This window comes from Mastomys coucha, unplaced genomic scaffold, assembly GCF_008632895.1.
Source record: "Mastomys coucha isolate ucsf_1 unplaced genomic scaffold, UCSF_Mcou_1 pScaffold21, whole genome shotgun sequence".
NCBI classification, from domain to species: Eukaryota; Metazoa; Chordata; class Mammalia; order Rodentia; family Muridae; genus Mastomys; species Mastomys coucha.
The window spans coordinates 126,382,994-126,400,493 of record NW_022196904.1 but is presented as its reverse complement, the minus strand read 5'-3'; the positions used below and the strand labels follow the sequence as shown (position 1 = coordinate 126,400,493).

The 17,500-nt window shown below is 46.7% G+C and overlaps 1 protein-coding gene across 10 annotated transcripts in view; it reads left to right on the top strand.

Annotated features, from left to right (window-relative positions):
• Ebf3 (EBF transcription factor 3) overlaps positions 1-17,500 on the top strand; it is a 119,045-nt gene that overhangs the window by 87,986 nt on the left and 13,559 nt on the right. The gene's annotated exons all lie outside the window — the stretch shown is intronic.

Genomic DNA, 17,500 nt, shown 5'->3' with positions numbered 1-17,500 from the left:
CAGCCTCTGTGGAGCAGTTGTGGGTGCTCCGTCTCAGTGGGAGCCTCCTGGGGTGGGTGTCCAGGGGTCCTGTGGGGGAGGTACAAGTGAGGAGTGAGGACCATTGGCATGCTGTGGGTTTTGTCAGGTGCATATTTCCATCTGCATCTTAGACAGCTCATGATGGCTGGACAGAAGCAGCAGTGTGACCTAAGCATTCCGGCCCCCCCTCGCCCCCCAATCTGCAGGCCTCTGCCTCTCACCAATAGAGCAAAGTGGAGCATGGAGAGTTGTTGGTAACTGCAGCAGCTTCCAGCTCCCTCTAGAGGGGCTGCCTCATGCCTGGCTGCATGCAAGGCCTTGTGCCCACCCACTTGTCAGTCTGGCTCATCAGTGCTTTTCAGTTGCTTGAGCTGTGACCAGGAAGGAGAAGTCACAGCCTGTCACTTGCCTTCCAGTGGAAGCCAGGTCTCTTTGCTGGAGGCTGGGATCTTAGGCCCTGCAGGGGGCTGCTGCGTAGAGGGGGTCAAAGTTGCAGAGGTTACAAGTAGCCCAAGCCAGGATGGATAGACTGGGTGGCCTCTGTGGCCCCCATGGGTGGGACATCAGTGTTTATATCCTGTTTTGCTCACACAAGTGCTTAATTGACATGATTTGTTTGAGGTTGCCATAGGTGCCACCCATAGACTTCACCTGAAGTTTACTGCACTCATCTACATTTTGACTTGTAATCTCAGTCTGTTCTACAGGCTGTAAGGCACCAGAAATAGTTTTGTTGAAGGATAACACTTGCTGAAGCCCATGGATGGTGGAAAGGATGGGTGCTGTTGATTATTTGTGGATATGCAGGGGCTGAGTGACATCCACATTGTAGGGCTTGGAGCCCTGGGATTGACCACTCTATTACCACCTGAAGGAGCCCTGGGCCTGGGCTGGTATCCCACCAGGGGCTATCCTCTGCTCTATCCAGCAGACAGGTTACATAGAGGTTTCTGAGGCCCCTGCCTGCCACATTAAGGCTCATGAAATAACAGAAGTGACAAGTGTTTTCCTTTTACAGGAAGTACTAAAGGAGCAGACTAGCCCCTTACACACTCCCTGCTCCTCGGTAGGCCTGCTGCCACCCAAGGTGGGGCTCAGAGCCTTATCTTAGGGTAACAGTTCTCAGTCTATGGGTTATGATCCCTTCGGCAAACTCTATCTCCAAAAATATTTACAGTTCATAACAGCAGCAAAGTTATGAAGTAGCAATGAAAATAATTTTTATGGTTGGAGGGTCACCGCAACATGAGGAACTGTATTAAAGAGTTGCAGCATTAAGGAGGCTGAGAACCCCTGTTCTAGATCCTCCAGCTCTTGATATACCAGTACCCCTACCTGGTCTATGTGGGTCGCCAATATACTAGAACTGAAGGGATAAAGGGGTGTGGGCATAGCAGGAGGTTGATGTACCTGTCCACTTTGGGGATCTGGATATTCTTGGCCTCATGAAAGTCTAGAGGTTGAAAGAAAAGTTCTTCTAGATTTTGAGGATATGTCAGAACAAAAAGACAAAAATGAGACATCTTTAAAAAACCGTGTGCAGGTGCCCCCCCCCCCAAATTATAATACCTCTACTCATTTCTGATTTTCTTCTGGGGAGATGTTCTCACACGTCATCATCACTAGTGTTCTCTTACCTTCGGCACATTGTTCACTGAGCATGTTCAGTTCCTTAATGTATTACCAAATGGGCTTCACACCAGATAGTTTTTGTATGTGCTCTATACATAGTTAAGGTAGGCTGTGCTCAGCAATGATGTCCAGTGCACTAGATGTCTTGAATTCACATTCAACTTAAGCTATTATTATTAAATATTAACCCATAGTCAATTCAGGAACATCCACAGATTCCTTCAAATAAGTGCCTTTGCTGTTCAGTGAAGGGTACTCATATTGGATGTCCAGTTCTTGGGGAGGTAAGAAGTTGAAATCCTACCTTGGGTCTGGTTGGGCATCCCCAGCATCTTTGCCTTGGGATCATGTGTATGAATGAGCTAATCACCTGCCCCACCCATACATACATTCAACATACCTCGGTTGGTATGGGTACCATATATGGCTGAGTCTCTGGCCAGAAACTTCACGTTATAGAGGCAACAGGTCCTATGCAAAATCTTAGACTATTTAACTAGATGACCTCAGGATACTGGCTGTTGGACCATGTTGACTTGAACTCCTCTGAGGTCAGTTTTCTCTCCTCGCTTCCTCATGGGATTTTGGGAAGGATCAAGGACAACTCAAAGTGTCTGATATACAGAGAGCACTTAGTAAACAGTATCAGCTGTGGAAAGTTATTGACAGTTTGGACTTCCGCTGAGGTCCATGGGAACCTGTTTACATTTTAAGCTCCTTGGATGTGGAGATGGTGGGCACTTGCTCTTGTACTCACAGCTAGCTGAGGGAGACATGTCAGGGTTGGGTGTAGAGTGAGTTCCTATGCTACTCATGTGGCCCGGCTTGGCTTTGTCCACAGTTGGCAAGCCTGGCCTGCACCTCACCAGCCTGCCTTCCTTGTTCTCTAGTGAGATTGTTATGAGGTTCTACTGGTTCATTTAGGGGCTACTCTAGGCAAGCTCTCCCCTGAGTCTATGTATTCTTGGGAATTTTGGTTTGAATGTTGAATGTTGAAGATGGCTGATTTTTAGAAGTGGCCACCCTCATTTTTTTTTTTTTAATTTTTACAAGTAGTTTTATGGCAGAGAGATTCAGGTACTGATTTTCTTCCTTTGCCCGTGTCTGTTCCCAATGCTGCAGATAGGTCCTAGTTTGAACACTTGTGAACAAATGAAGGTGTGGAGGATAGGAGGAGTTGCTTGTCATTGGCTGGCAGGGCTCATGTGTTAGCAGTCTCTGTTATCAGCTCTCCTGGGCAGGTGGGTAGGGAAGGGCACTCTCTGAAGCTCCTTGCTCTCTGGCTAGGTGGAATGCCCTTGACCAGAGTGTCCATTGCCTCCCAAAGGAAAGCAGTGTCTCCTGAGCTTGTTATAGCCTCATGAGCCTTTCTGGAGACTTACTGCCCATTCTGCATGGTTGCATCGACCCTCAAGCCAACTGGACTTGTTAGACCCCAAGACTAAGGTCCTCCTGCCCTGGGACTGGAGATCTGTTTCCTCATGTGTGAACATTTGCTTCAAGGCTATGCCAGCTCAGCTCTTCCAAACTAACTAGCTAGCTAGTGTGTGTGTGTGTGTGTGTGTGTGTGTGTGTGTGTGTGTATGTGTGTATGTGTGCGTGCGTGATCATTCCTGGTAATGATCACGCTGTGTGTGATCATTACCAGGAATATACATTTCACATGTATGTAAGGGATACAGGATTTTATACTCTCAGGGAGCTGAGGAAAGGTGGGGTCATAACCTGTCTGGCCTGGAAGCTTCTGTCTGATTTGCATTGCCCTGAAATTGATGGGGACTCCCTCTCCCAAGTGAAAACTGAGCCAGCCCCTCTGGATGTCACAACATGGGCGCCATCCCCTGGGCGTCTGGTTCCCATCAGTGTGCCCAGGCCCCAGAGGCTGCTGGGACACCTTCACATTTAACCTTCCCGGCATGAAGCCAGCTGTGGGGCTGCAGGGCCACTGGATAATGAACCTGGGCTTGGAGGAGGGGCCGCCACTAGCCTGCCAAAGGCTGGGAGGGACTTGGCAGAGGTCTAAATGAGCTGTTTACAGTGACCTGAGAAACACCAGATTTTTCAAAACCAGACCCTATTAGTCAACCCAGAGTGGTCGTGCTCAGCCTCTGCCCCTAGAAGGGGAAGGCTGGCCAGGCCCCATCCATCTAGCCCCTTGGCTGCCGTTCATAGTCTCTCTCAAGTCACAATTACCTTGGGAGACTGTGGCGGTTCAGTTGATTAGCACGGTGAATTAAAAGAATGAGCCACAAATGACATGTCCAGCTCTTCCATAGGAGTTCTCTGTATTCCCAGCGAGCCTCACCCCTGCTGTAAGAAGGTCAGAAATTAGAGAGAGAGAACAATTTTCAAGCGGCTAGCACTTAGGAGCAGAATTAACAATCACTGTGTATGTAATTGCCAGTTAATAGTAAATTGCCTTTAGACTGTAAAATGCAATATAAACTGGTGGGCACCTAAAATTAAATTAATGAGATATTTGCTGCATTTAAAAGTGAATAGTTCAAATTAATAACCAAGTGCAATGCTTGTTTTAATATTTGTCTAATAGCATACCATTGACTTGTTTAATAATAATTAAACAGTCCTGGAGTTGCCTACCTGAGGAACTCACCATATAGGCAAAATCAAGCAGCTTCTGCTCTCATATTTTTACTGCTACAAACACATCACATTGTTAAGAGTAATAAAAGAAATTATTTTTTAATTAGAATAGAAACATTATGGCATTACCTGATTAAGTTGGGTTGGAATTTGTATGCTTCTAATTGAGATTATGTTCTCATGAAAATGCCTTTTGCAGACCTGTTCTCAAGTGTGAAGTGTATGGAGAAAGAGAGAGAGAGAGAGAGAGAGAGAGAGAGAGAGATTGCTCAAAATGGACATTTGGCAAAATGTCTCCTGATTAGCAAAGGAACAGAGGCTGCTGCTGTGGCTTGGGTTTAAGCCTAGTTCATGAGACACCAGGAATGGGACTTGGGGACTTTTTCTGCTGACCTCCTGCCCTGAAGTTTGATTGACCCACCCTCATTTTAGAGAATTCTTTTTTGCTCAATTAAAGAAATTATCACAAATTACTGAGAGTCAACATGTCGCCAGCAACAGACTGAGCCCAGTCACTCAACAAGATGCTGGCAGGCAGCATAGACCCGTCTAAAGTGGACACGCGGCGGATATCTGGAAGGGCCCCAGGTCTGTGATGCATTCATTGGATGGGAGTATTTTCACACAGAGATGTGTGTATTTGATGTCAGGCTTGGGAGACCATCCTTCAGTCAGTAATTGCAAGCAGTTTGTATTCTCTCTGATACAGCATTTAGGTTTGTTTTTTTAGAAAGAGGTCACATTGTGTCTTAAAACTGGCTCCATATTGAGGGGTGCCAGCTCCATCCTGCACCTGTCAGGAGACAGCTTCACTGTGGTTGAGTCTCCTGGCTGGCTTCCACCTTCCATGTCATTTCTCCTTACCTGGGAAAACCCTTGTTTCTGGCATGTGGAAAGGTTGCTTGTGAATATTTAGACACGGTTCTGTCCACAGCATGGATTCCAAACGCCCTTCACCAGCCGGACAGCTCCTTTCCTCGCTCCCAGGGTGGTGGTTCTCCCAACAGATCACTTGTATCTGCAGCACAAATGATTCTAAATTGCTGCCCGTGATACATGCCATTTGAATTCTGCTAAACCGAATGTTAAACACAAACTGCCCAATTATTTCAGCCCTAAGCTCCAAGCCACTGCTGTGCACAATCCAGGAACACATCCTATCCTACTGGCTCCGAGAATGTGGGGCTTTTGACCCAGAGAGAGTCATGAGAGATTCTACCTCCCCTGCCAAGATAGCCAGACACCCTACTTCCCCTTCCTGTTTCCAATGGGTGTGCCCGTGGCCATACCTGTCACCCATGATGGTGGTCCCTGTCAGGTGTTTCAGGATGTCTGTGTTCTCATCACACCCACTAGTAATGGATACCCTTGGTGGATACACTGGCTCTTATGTCAAGTTACTAGACTTGAAGGTTAGCATGGGGCTGCACTATCAGCTCAGGCCATCTTTAGGGTCCCAAATTTGAAACTTTACCCAGCTATTCCATGACTCAAATAGCACCACTTTCCTCCCAGCCTCACCCCATTCTTGCTTTTTGCCACATGTCTAAGCATGGATAGCAGAGGGTGGTCATTTTTGTGTTGTTTTTCACAAGGACTAGGTGGTAAGCTTCCAGGCCTCAGCCCCTTCCCCTGGGAGTGGGGACTGAAGACTGTGGGTGGGTCCCTGTGAGCCTCAGGCAAGGAGTAGCGTTCACCAGGTGCCCTCCCTTGGGTGGCACATGGCTCTACCTGAGGTACAATCAGTGAAGCTGCTGCGTGCCAAGAGGGTGCTGAGGGTATGGCTAGAGAACATATCCCTTTAAAGAGGGTTGCATGAAGGCTCCCTGTCCCTGCGGTCTCCTCTTTCCTGTCTCAAAGGAGGGCAGGAGAATGAGGCACAGCACAAGTAGACAATTTGTCCTAATCAGTGACACCCATTTACCAGAATTGCTTAAAATGAACTATACCTCATACAGAAATCGCACATTTAGAGAGTTCCATTCATCATGTGAAAATTGAGGGCCAGTAAACTTTTCTGCCCCTCCAGTGGGATCATAGGCATGCATCAAAATGTTAAAAATGATTGGTGAGACGGGGCTGTCACCCATTTATCAAGGAAAAGAACATTATTTGCTAATTTCCCAACCAGGCTGGTGACAGGGTGCTTCGTCTTTAGACCCACAGTGACCAGCGTGGCCTTTTTGTTATTAGTACAAGTCAAGTGCTTTTGGGCTGTTGCTAAGAAGACACATTTGTCTGTCACCACAGAGGCTTTGGTTGCTTTCCAACTGGCTGTGACCAGGTCTGCTCCATGTGCCCGATTGGCTGTGTATGTTGGGACTGTGTGAACCCAAGAGGGGAGACGGACTGATAAATCACAAAGTTTCCATACCAAGGTGAAGGTATTGACTTCACAGCCCACCTGACAAGACATGGCTTCGAGGAGATGGCCATTTGTCTTACCCAAAGGACAAAAGGGTCGTTGGCTTCAGTTAGGGTAGGCAGGTTGTGGATGGGAGAGACAGGCCTGACCCTCTTTCTTTGACACAGGCAGGGTCCCTGTTTCCTATCCTCCCTCCCTGGCAGCACTATCTAGGGGAGTTTTATTTCCACTTCTGGCTGGAAAAGACATTGGGGATAGTGGGGAATAGGGGGGCAGACATGAACTAATGGCCATTTAAAAAGCACAGCACAATGAAGGTGACCAAGCAAAGAATAAGTAGGACAAGAGAATAAGGTTTAAGGTAAGACAGCAGGCAGGTCATTCTAGGGAACCCTCCAGGGGGTTGGGTTGGTCATGAGAACCAGTGCAGCTGTGGAGCCAGCATCTTGGTGGAGAGTGCTAAAAGGAAGTGGGAATTCTGACACTGAGGGGGAGGGGAGATAAACTGCCCATTGGCCCTCTCATGGGACCACAGGGTATGGCTACTCCTTGAGCTTGAGCTTCCTCCCACAAAATCCATTCCACACATAGGGTGGACATGAGGAGGTGGTGGGAGTGTGTTTTACTCTGGAATGTTCTGTGTAGGCTGGCTCCTGGAACAGCTGGAGTGAGGTCCCTGTGTGTCTACATAGAAAGCTTATGTTTCTAGAAGGTCTTAAGTCTTGTCCATGTCCAGTGGAGTAGAACAAGACTTGGGATATGCAGAAACAACTGAGAAAAGATACGTTCAAGGAACTGTGGCTTGATTTCTGGGCCTTTTAGATTAGTTGTAGAAAATCATCAGGATCCAACGTTCTTTCCTTTGGGTGATTTTTAGTTCAACAACAAAATGGAAGCCTGCGATGCAGATTGTTGACCCTGGGTAACTACAAAGTTTCCTGTGGCCCCAAGGAGCAGGTGGGACTTGCCCTATTTGGGTTTTGCAGGCATGGGCTGATGGAATGGTACATATCTGTTGAAGGTATAGACGATCACATGACAATTTAAAACACAAACTCTATGGGGACTAAGAGCCACTTCAGATCTTGGTATACATTAGACTCAGAGGAGTTTTTATTTGTTTGTTTGTTTGTTTTGAAGACAGAGCATTATCATGAGTCCTTTTTTTCTTTGACTCTAGTTAACTAAATTCTCTCTTGAAGCATCGCTTCTCAATCTTCCACATGTGGAAACCCTACTGTTAGGCAAGGAGGCCCTGAGATCTCTGAGCCTTTGTAGGTCCAGACCTGTCCCTCTAGGCATCCTGTGGCCACAGGGAAGTTGGAAGTCTGGAAAGCTATGAGGTTGGATTTGGGAGGTTGGATAGAGTTCTGTTCCATTTTTTTTTTTAACTTCCTCTTCTTTACTGGCATATCTCCTTTGGTCTCCATGGGGATAGGGAAGTGCTTCTGGCCTGTGCTCCTTGGTTCTGGCCAAGATCTTGGCTCCATGTCAGTGTAGCTACCCCGATGTGCACATAAGAGCCATCCATCACCTATCCGGCAGTGTTTTTTCTTTGATGACAGTACTCCCAACACAAAACCCCTCATGGAAGCTTAGGTCTGTTAGTACTCGGAGGCACACACATCAAGGGTCCAGGCTCCTATTGTGAGTTCACGGCTATGGCAGGTGGCTGCTGTGTGTGCTCTTGTCATCCAGCTGGGGTATATCCTAAGCCAAAGACTTTAGAATTTCTTTATGTGTTTCCTGTGGGTGGAAACAGCAGCCATTCCCCAAGTGAAGTTAGCTTGCTATTTGTTAGTGAGGCAGCCTGTAGCTACCAGAGACCACAGGCTCACAGGTCTCCCTACCTTCAGGGGACCCTGTACCCATAGTGCTAACATTCTGCCTTGAACTGGGCCCCTGGTTCTATTTGGTCTTTGTCACAGAATCATTAGAGAAACTGGGCCCTGTATCCACCCATGGAGGATGCACCTTCTCATTCACTGCTCCTCAACCAGGAGCTTGGGAAGGCCAAATGATTGGATGGTCACCAAGGGGAACATGGTGTCTCAGTTTTAGACACAATGTGGTGGTGCACCACAGGTCACTGTGGTTTGGGATCTCTCATGCATATCTAGGCTGAGTCCTCAGCAGGGTACTGTGAGTGACTCTTGGGAAGGAAAATCAGCAACTCTTTAGGTGCTCAAGGATGGGGGTACCTATGCGAGGGGGAAACACATCTTGCTTGGGCAGCAGTGGGTTCTTGCCAAGGGCAGCTGCTCCTGTCTTCATCCTGGAAGTTCCCCCAGGATCTCCATGGCCTGTGACATACATCCAGTGTGAACACCACCACAACTGCACTGATTCAACCTGGTGGGAAAGAAACAGGTGTGGAGAGAAGTTAATAAAAATCACCCTTGATGCAAACAGTATTCTCGCGTCCTAGATTCGGGGATAGCAATGGCTCCCCGAGAACTTGCAGGTGTCAGAGCTGTGGGCTTTTTCTCTAGAAATGGCCCTGGAGGCTGCACCATAGGTGCTCAACAAGGGCAAGGAAGATTTCCTTGGAGAATGAGACCTGTTCTTGGGTGTCCAGGGAGCAGGATGGGGGGTGGTGGTGCATGAGATGCTATAAAGGGCACAGGTGAGGACCAGGTGCCTCAGGTTACCAGACAACTTGTCATCTCCAACAGGCCAGGCACGAAAGCAGAGCTTGACCCTTTCTCTCCATCCCTCTCCCCTTCCTAATTCTTTGACAGTTTCATCTTATATATTATATACTTTAGGTCATTCATTCCCTATTTTCTTTTCTCATCTCCCCCCCCCCCCCCCCCCCCCCCCCCACTGAAAGCAATTTTCTTCTCAACTAGATTCCCTCTCATTTTCATATCTCTCTCTCTCTCTCTCTCTCTCTCTCTCTCTCTCTCTCAAGTTCATCTGCCTATGTAGCTCAGGTTGGCTTTAAGTGCCTGATCCTCCTGCATCTGCCTCCTGAGAACTAGGGTCACAGACACACAGCAGCACATCTGGCCAGCAGGGCTGCTCTCCATGGCACACATAGAGTGCAGTACCCTATGCACAAGGTCTGAGCTTTGAGGATTCCAGCGCTTATGTTAATCCTGGCCACGTCTTTAAAGGCTTTGCCTCCAAATATTTCTTTCCTTCCATATTCAGCCTGAAAGACCTGGAATTAGATGCCAGTGGGAAGACAGAAGGGTAAAGCATGCTGGGAAATCCTATGTGGGAGTCCCTCAGTGCACAGCTGGGATCTGTCTTCCTCAGCTGGCATGGGTCTCTGCTCTTGCCAGGAGCACCTGTGCTACCTGCCAGGCAACATGCAGAAGAGTATTTATTTCCCTAAGCACAGACACACCCAGATTAAAGCCTTCACTACCATTCTCCCACCTACAGTTAGCATGTGAGTCAATGGGGTCTATTGTGACATTTCCACACACTTATAGCATGCAGTGTTTTGTCTTTCTGTCCTCCTCACCACCTCCTACCCTCTTCCCTTTGGATCTGTTATGTCCCCTCTACTTAAAAAAAAAATTCTAAATTTTGCCTACGAGGAAAAACATTCGACATTCATCTGGGTCTGGCTTATTTCACTTAACATGGTGATCTCCACTTCCACCCATTTTCTTACAAATCTATGATTTCTGTTTTGTTTTGTTTTTCATGGCTAAGACTCCTGTAGTGTGCATGTGCTTCTTCCTTATGTCTACCACTGATGGAATCTAGGCTGGCTCTATAGCTTGGCTGTTTGTGAATAGTGCCACAGTCAACATGGGGTTGCAAATACTAGGGACCTCACACCTGCTTTGGGTGCAGCTGTCGTACAAAGATGGTGAGCAGGAACTGAGAAATGAAAGGGTTTTTTTTATATGCACAGTGTTGTACAACCTAGCTCAATGATTTTATCCTGAACTGTGTTCCACATTCTCACATCTCCCTCCCATCCTTGGCTTTGGCTGCTACTGGTCTAACTCCTATAGGAGCAGATCATACAACACACGGCCTTTGGGGCTGACTTCTTTCACATAGCATATGATGCTCTTGGGTTCTACTGTGGCATGTGTCCGGAGACTTGTCTTTACATGTCTTAATAGTATTCCATTGAACAGATATACCACACGGCTGCTTTTGGGAGTACAGGTTGATGGACATATAGATACCAGGAACAAATCCACGCAGATGTAAGACAAACAGTATGCTCATTTTGTGCCTCAAAAGTAGAGATGCTTGCTTGATAGCTTTATCATGTAGGCTTGGTGTCTTCCAGAAGCCTGGCCACTGTGCCTCAGCACCTTTAAGTACCAGCAGTATGCACTGATCTGAACGAGGCAGGCATGTGCTGTAGGGCCACCTTGAGTGACCCTCCTTACACTTTCTAGGAAGTAGGGGTATTCACAAGGCCATGGGAGCAGGGACACTCAGCCCTCAAGAGGGACCTTTGTCTAACTCCACAGCCTGGGTGTCTGCAGCCAGGAGAGCTGGCTTCCTAAGCTTAGTTTGCAACTCCACTCTGCGCGGAGATCTTCCTGCTGTTGCTTTTAAGTGTGCACATCCATTGCTGTCTTCAGAGTGTGTTTCTCTCTTGGCTTTTATGACCTCCTTCCACCTCCCATGAAACCTCTGAGAGGATGCGGACACGGGGAACTTGCTTTCCTGAAGCAGAGAGTGACATATGGAAGCTTATGGGGGTTGCATGATATTGAGGGTGGTTTTACTCACTGCTGCCTCCCTTTGGAACATACTTCTCTGACTAGAGAGCTGGTTAAAATTACAGCTTTGGGGATAGGGTTGTCACATCAGGAATTGGTAGACCTTAGATCTTTGTCTGGGATGTGCCTGTGCTGAACCATCCTGAGATGGACAGGTGTGGTGTTGAGAGCACAAGCTCTAGGGCCTGGGTTTTCTTTAGCTGCAGGGCTGGGCTTGGTTGGTGTAGTTCCCCCATGCCTATGCAAGCCATAATCCAATGCATTCTTTGAGGTGTGTAAACAAAAGTGTTTGAATGCAGTCCAATAGTTGTCAGCAAGGGTATTATTTTGGTAACAAGGAAGATGGGCTGCCCCCTTTTCTGCATTTGGTGTCACATCACAATGCTGCCATCCGCTGCCAGGCAGTGGTGAATGGAAGTGGGTCCCTGTGCAGTAGGCCCGGTTGGGCTGCCTGTATGAATACCAGAACAGTATTCCCCGAGTGTGCAGGGAGGCTCCAAATCCCAATTAGAAGTCAACTGTGGTGCTCTTCTTATTCCAAGAAGACATGCTCATGAAACACGGTAGGTTCTGGAGGAACTGATGGGAAATTGAGGCTGACCCTAGGTGGGCCGGGCACTGGAAATGTGCCCCCCCACCCCCAGTGACCCAGAGCAGACACTAGACAAGTCCCAAGCCACTCACAGGAGGCATCAAATTTGGGGTTGGCCTCCAGGTGCAGAAGGGCAACCTATGTCTTCACTGTTTGTCCCTTAGCCAGGCCAGCACCCCAGTGAGCGATGTGGGGACCGCGTGGCCTTTGTGTTTCCCATGCACACCACAATGCCTAGCTCACCCTGCCGAGTTCTGTGATTGAAATTCATTGCCAAATTTATTGAGAAATTAATGAGAAAAGCTGCGAAGTATTGACTTTGAGAGGAAAACACAACTCATCTTGAATGAGGAGGAAAATGCAGCAATAATTTAGCCACTATTGATTTGGCCCTGTCCATGTATTGATCTTCATTTTACAATATTAATTTGCACCTGCAATCGGCTGCAAAGGGAACCGATTTCATTTTGTGGCTGTGTTAGTGTGCAAAGCATTAGGTGCTCTTAAGCAGGGAGATCTACACGTTGGGTTGGGAAGGAGGATTTTTCACCCCCTGTTTCTGCTTGTTACTGGAATAGACTAAAAATTAAAAATTTTTGTCCAACAAAATATGAAAGCAAAAGCCCGGGTAAACCGTGGCACTCCTCCCCGCTGCCCGGCTGCTTCTCATCCACACTAAGAGCCGTCAGCTGCCTGCGACTCCAGCCACCCCTCATCATCATGCCCAGATCAGTTCAAAGTTCATGAAATTTCTATGAGCATTGATCTTGCCCCATTGATTTTTTTTTTGCAGCAGATCTTTGAAATTTTAATTTCCCGAGCATCTGAATTTCTTATAGATGAAATGCGCTTGCAGGAGACAGTTGATGATAAAGTGGAGAACTTAGCATCATTTTAAAGCCTAGAAAAGGGGGAGAGGAAAACCCAGGCATTTGGGGACTCTGTGTAGTGTTTTGAGGTAGAATGATGAAAGTGCTCTAGCTGGAGTGGAGGGGACACAGCAGTGTGTGTGTGGGGGGGTGTGTGTTAAGTATCAATTTTGACTTCCGATGCCACACATTTTTTAATGCAACTTTTTATACAGTCATTTTAGAAAGAAAAGCTATCTGGAGAAACAGCGGGGCAGAGAAGCATTCTTCACAAGCAATCGTTTGCTCACAGCAGTCTTTATCACCTGGTCAAGCTCACCTAGTTACTTATCAGTGGGACATTTAATAACCTCAAGGTGATATAATTGCTATTGGCATTTTTCCCCCTTGGATTCGGCTGGTTAATGTGTAAACTACTTGTCAGCAAATAGCACTTTGTCACTAAAATCACCAACACCCTCTAGAGGAATGTCTTTGTATTGAGCAATTTAATTTTACTTTATTTAATTTTTACACATTACAACCTGTGTTCATTCAGGCACACTGACGGCTTGTAGTCTGTTGGGGCAGGTTCTGGGTATCCCTGTTAGTAAAATATACTATATCTTATTTAACAAACCCATTGCCTTAATTGAAGCGCGTTCTTGTCCCTCGGAAAAGGAACTACAGATGTTCTTATTATGTAGTTATGTTGCTAATGTGAAAAACGGCCTCATTATGAGGATCTGTTTGTAGCAAGAAAATTACTGCATTATGACAAATGCATGATTGGGAAGTTACAGGAAGCCGATCATTATTGAAATGAAACTGGAGCTCACTTAATAGCTGCAGCCAGCAGCTGGAATGGAGCAAATGAATGTCTTCCTGTTGTTACTGTTGGAGTCAGGGTTTTTGGGCAGGAGACTCTGCTGCACCGCAACCTGCATGCTGGCTTGAGCTTCCAGGGTGGAAAGATGGTGCTAAAAGCAGCTGTTTCCTACCTGGGAGTCTCCCCCTCGTGTGTTTAATGTCACCATTTTAAAGATACAACTGTGCTGCAAGAGCAATTACTCCAGCAGTCCTTAAAGGCGGACCACTGCTCTCTGGCTGGCAGCCGGATCCATGTCTCCCTGGAATGGAGGGAAGGTGTTCAGGAGGTTGTTGTCACAATTAAGCTTTGTCACTGTGGCCCCTCCTTCATGCAGTGGTCCTCTCCACCAAGTGGTCTTCTACCACCAAGGAGCCCCCTGGACTGGGGGATTGTGGAGAGCTGTCCACGACAACAATTTTGGCTCTTGACAGCTGCCCCTGAGGATAGGTTTCACACCACTGGGACAGAGGCACAACTGAGCCCTGAAAGCATAGTAGCTGCTTAGTAAGTTTCTCGTGAATGGGTTGGCCTTTCAAAAATTCATGGGGCTTAGTTTCATCCCTAGGTGTTTTTCCTCTGTAGGAAAGTGTCCTAGCCCTAAACCTCATTTTTTGGATCTGCAATGTCTTCTACATGTCATCCGTGGTCAGGAGCATGTCCCCTTATTCACATAAGTGAATAGGGTTTACACACCAATGGATTAGCCATTGAAGTCTGATGAAAGCCATTTACATTTTGGGATGTTGGAGAACAACACAGAACCCTGAGCAGGGCTGGCTGACAAAGACAGTTCAGCCATCTAAATGTAAACTCCAATGACTGATGTCACAAGAAAGAAAAACCCAGCATGGTTGCCCATTGGTACGTTTCTAATTGCAGCAGGCCAGTTGGAGCTACTCTGGCCCCAGCTGCAGCTCAAAGCCTGATGCCATTTTCGGCTGCCACATTAGCTCTGGCAATCCCAACTTGAACCGACATCACAGACTGTTAAAATTTTATCAATTGCGCTATGATTAATCCCCCAGTACATGGGCATGACTTAAATATTTAGAACGCTTCTTCTGTTATGACTTCAATGCATGTAAAGTAACGAGATTAACTCCAGTACACTCGAATATATTTAAATATGCGTCCTTCTCAAGCTGCAGGCTATCCGGCGTGCGGAATCGAGTCTATGTGGCCATGTCAGGCTCTATTTGTAGGACCCACACTGGAGACTGGCCTGCATATGATAGCCGGATATCTGGCCTTTCACAGGCTGCCTGATTGCTTGCCTCATTTGGCATGGAATGTGATTCCCGGCCATTCTAGCTTCTGATTCATTCAGGTTTTATTGCTGTGTAATTTTCTTATTCTAAAATAAAAGCTCTCCAACAAAAATTACTATGCATTAGGCCACAGTAGCCTACTCAAATGGATATTAATACAGTTTATCTCCAAAAGGACGAATAATGTATTTGAAACAGATAAAAGGCCCTCCACTAAATGAGGAATGTTAATATCTTATGGCACAGTTAATAAAGAGATATTTCACAGGGGAGATTTGTTTTATGACTTTTGATACAACAGCCTTGTAATCTGACATATCTTAAACGATATAATTTCACACATACATTCATCTCCTACAGGCAGCAGGCCATCTTAGCGAAATTTGAATTCAGGACAAATAATGGGTGCTAATTACTTCTGGAGGGGGGATTTATTAGAAAACCCACCCTCCCTTTCGCGGATTGACAGAAATCCATGCAGAAAGGTGCTAGCTCACAGATACATTTTTGATAAACGTTATTGTTTTTTCCCCTTCAGCAGAAAATAACATTTGTTTTGTTGTGTTTAAGGCAGAGTTTAAATTAATTTAACCCAGTGACACATGTTCGGAGACTAAGCATGCTGCTAAATAATTCCTTGGAATAAATTGCTCAGGAACCAAATGCATTAATTTATGGCTTTGCTGATGCTGACAGATGTGAGGGGCGGACCGACAAATATTAACATAAAACAAATTTGCTTTATTCTTCTTCATATTTCTTCTTCATCCCCGACTTGAGCTCACCCAGGGCTCCTTCTCTAATTATCCACGAGGTCAGTAAGCAAAATTGGGAAGAAGCTGGGAGATCAATACAAATTATCCCTGAGCAAACCAGTGCTGACAGTTTGAATTGCAGCATATGTTTACCCAAAATCAGGCAATTTATCTTAATATCAGCAAAGTAATGCAGTGCAGGTGAAAGGTCAGGCAATCTCTCCCCCTCATAATTACCCAGTTCTAAAACAGGAAAGTGGTATTGATTGGCCTGGCTCAGGGCTCTGTGACTGGACGTGCCAGTGCCTTGCCCTGGCTCGGCTGGGCTCTAGGCTGTAAACTCGACATGCTGAGGGGTTATTAGATGTGTGGGGAGGTCTCGTGCTTTCTCCTCTAGTTGCAGAATTGGCCAGTGAGAATTGAGCCAGTCTTCACCAGCCCTGGGTAGGGATGGGCTCCTTGAGGATCTGAGGGCTGCTGGCCTTCAGTGGGACCAGACAATACTCCAGGGGACCCAGAGGTACTTGGGGAGGAGATCCACCACGGAAGGAGAAACTCCCAGGACTGTAAAGGCCTGCTCACGCCCCTGCTACTAAAGAGGAGGCAGGTTCCAACACTTTTGCTACATAAATACATTTGAGATTCTGGAGCCAGACCCCTGGGGGAGGAACATCTTCTGGCTGGAGGAGCAGCACTAAGTCCCTTGCTGTGTGGCTCATCCAGTCTGGTGGGGACTGGCCCTGACATACTTTTGTATCCTGCCTGCCTGAACTTTTTCTGATGTGCCGCACCTACTTAGTTTGGTGGTATATTCAGCCTGCTAATGCCTGTTGGTTTGAATAGAGAGATGAAAGGTGCCCTCGTATTTATACTGTTTATGTGACACTTTGGGTCATAGAAGAGTATCATTTCAACCGAGGCACTGGAGAATGTCTCTCCCGGAGTGAGTATATGCTTATCCTAGTCATAAAGCTTCTGAGAGCTTGCATTAAAGGGCCTATCACCTGTCAGGGGCATTTGCATGAAATCAATAACGGCTGCCCATCTATCTTTTCTGATCACCTTTCATCAGGCCGATTCATTAAGTCAAACAGTCATGGTGATTAGCTGGCAGAGAGGAGAAACCTGACATGTTAGGAATGCACACTGCTACCTTCCCCCCTCAACACCCGATCAAGAAACATAATATTTCATCTTACCCTTTTTGGACCAAGTCGTTTGCTGGGACTGGAGCCCATCCTCCCTGATGCCCACACTGCATTTTTGCCTGACACCCTTGCTTGTGCCGAGGCAGAGACATGACAAATTGTCCCCCCAGTCAATGCTGACAGGTTCTGATGATTAATGGTCTGATTATGAAGTGGTTTTACACATATAGAATTTACATCACAGAGAGTTAGAAATTTTGCCATGTCACATACACCAAGGCATTTTGAAGGGTTTTACTATTTGCAAAGAAAAGAGAGGGCAAAATCCCAGCAAAAGCCGTGTCATGTAAAATCAATACATCGGATCAATGCTTTATTAACAAGAAAATGTCTTACTTCACATTCCTGTGCGGACCTTTGTCTCCGGGATGTATGATGGAATGTCAAATCATATTGTGGTCCTCAACTTTCGGGCACATTATTGAGTGTACGTGTAAGGCGTCCTGGGTTGCTTACAAGACGCACCGACAGCTTAGCACTCGAGGATAATGGTGACCAATTATTATGGAGAGCACTTTCCAAGGCAGCCCCAAGCTTCCTCTTAGGAAGCTATGGCCTTTTGTGTTCTCCCGCACTCCGCAGACCTGGGTGGCGTTAATCATCAAATTACTAATGAGTGATGGCCCAAAT